The following is a 2500-nucleotide window of genomic DNA, read 5'->3' as shown; positions in this document are numbered from 1 at the left end:
TGCCCTGAGAAACTTGTGCTGCAGGAGTGGCATTCGTTCAGACTGTGCTGCGATGCTCCTTCATTTTGGTAAAACAGAATTATCTTGTAGAAAACCTGTATGTGCTAAGCCTTTGTTCTCGCTTGTATCCATGTTTGTTTTAAACTGCAAGGTTCCAGTCTGTGAACTTATTATTTATTTCAAACTAATCAGGGATAGATATGATCCAATCTTCTTAAATTTCAGAAAAAGTCAAAATAATGTGAAGTGCCAATAGTTTCATACTCTTATGGGACTTACAAAAATTTCATAAGATGCCACATCACTGAAAAGCAGAATTCATTATGTGATGAGAAAAGTCATTAATATTAGAATGCGTAATAAATGGTCAAAAATGAAAATGAATAGCCAGACATATTATTAGAGTTCTCAGACCCTTACAAGTTCCAAATGAGTACTTGGTAACTGTCAGACTAAATTTAAAAAATATCTGTGGTAGAAATGCCCAAATTCAGATTGAATTATAAAATTTAGGTTTAACAATAAGGGGAAAAAAGCAAGAAAGACAATTAATGCAGAAACAAGCAAACCATGGCCATATGTAAAGATAGTTCTCTATCAGACAATGAAGAGAACTTCATTATTAAATTAAGTTTCTGATAACTAGATTCAGAATAACAAAACGCTATGTCCACTTTAAAGCTCTATGTCATTGCTTTTCATAGATTTCCTAAAGCTTTTAATATTCCCATTTTGAGTTAAAATGTTTACAATACTCTTGGCTTCTTTCAAAAAAACATTTCATTATTATCATATATTTAAACAATTAAATCATAATATTATAGAGTGCATAATAGCATCATATCAGAGGGCATGTTAAAGATTTACGTGCAAATGGAAAACATATCCAACCAAACTGCAGGGCCTGTTTTCTTCTGAGAAGCTCTTCTTTGAAACACAAAGTAAACATTTAGCATACAATAGGTTAAAGCGTTATTTCATACCATCATAGACAAAATTGAGAAAAAAGTATATTCAAGAGATCTTTAAATTTTTCTAAGATGGTGAAGAGAGGAAACCTATATGGGTAAAAATTACAAAAACAAAAACACTTTAAGATTTTAAATTTTTCTATTAAAGAAAATGCATAACAAATCATATTTAAAGAAAAGTCCAATAATTTTAAAATTAAGGAACTCTGATATTTTATTTTTACATCCATATTAGTGTAGGATAATATATTCTGTGTAATTGCTATACTTAAAAGATACAAATAACATCTAGAAGGTTGTCGCAAAATTTAAGATAAATCCTAAAAATTACTAAAATGCATAGTTATATGCTCACACATTAAACTTAAATAACAATAGAAATGCTTAAATAACAATAGAAAATAAATTATACTAACTTGTATACTTTATCTATTTTTCATACAAAAAGAATAAACTACATTCTTAAAAACTCAGTACACTTTTAAAACCAGCAGTTGACAACTGCACTAAATGTTCCTTAATTCCATTAAGAAAGGTTGAAGTGTGACTGTTTCTGTCACAGGTTCCATTGGAGGTAACAGCAGATACTGGTTTTCTTAACATGCCTCAGTAATTTTGGTACTTCACTCCTTTCAGCCAGAGTTAAACATGCTTTTAAATAGATGCATGTGGCCTAATAATAGACTGAATTTGCTTACTAAGGACTTCAAATGAAATTTTGTACGTGCTCTCTACTGATAGGAAGGTATCAAAGATATTTTCACAAGTTCACATATTTTTGTGGGTACTTCCCCAGTGGGGAGTGTGCAGAAGGCAGCTGATCGATGTTTCTCTCTCATCGATGTTTCTAACTCCCTGCCTTTCTCCCTTCCTCTCTGTAAAAAATCAATAAAATGTATTTTAAAAAAATAAAAGAAAAGCAAAGTCTGATTGTATGCATGAGAGATAAGTTCTTTGAGAAGACTGCCGAGTGATGGTTTATATTTTGTGACCTCTTTACTGCTAACACATGTTCAAAAGTAAATTGGAAGTGATTTCTGATTTCTCTTTTGTCATTTTCCTCCCTCCTTCACTCATGAGCATCCTTTAGCATGTAAATTGCTCCACCACCACACACCTCACCCCCATTCCCCAGACACTTTTCAAATAGATTCCTTCTTCCTAGATGGGATTTTATCTCTTTAGCTCATACAAAATAAGCCTTCACTAATGTTTTACGTCAATTCTTTCATTCATTACCACTTAAGTTAGTTCGAGTAATGTTATTACTTTTAATATATCCACATTAACTTATTAAATACCTATATTCAAATTTTAAATAAGAAGCAAAATTTAGTCATCAGTATCTTCCTTCTTCTCATTGATATATGCTTATTTCTGAAGAAAAGCAAAATATTTACAATATTAGCTAAAATTATTATGAGCAAACTCTTTGGCTCTTTTCCCTTCACACTGCTATTTAATTGATATAATATGATCTAACCCTAAATCTAATCTAAATGAGCAATTTCTGATACCAATTTCTTTTA

At 30.8% G+C, this 2500-nt stretch overlaps 1 protein-coding gene across 1 annotated transcript in view; it reads right to left on the bottom strand.

Moving 5' to 3' along the window:
- The window catches only part of LOC102763809 (orofacial cleft 1 candidate gene 1 protein), a 69911-nt gene that overhangs the window by 64110 nt on the left and 3301 nt on the right, over window positions 1-2500 (bottom strand). The gene's annotated exons all lie outside the window — the stretch shown is intronic.

This window comes from Myotis davidii, unplaced genomic scaffold, assembly GCF_000327345.1.
Source record: "Myotis davidii unplaced genomic scaffold, ASM32734v1 scaffold342, whole genome shotgun sequence".
In the NCBI taxonomy this organism is placed as follows: Eukaryota; Metazoa; Chordata; class Mammalia; order Chiroptera; family Vespertilionidae; genus Myotis; species Myotis davidii.
This window is presented reverse-complemented; position numbering and strand designations above follow the sequence as displayed.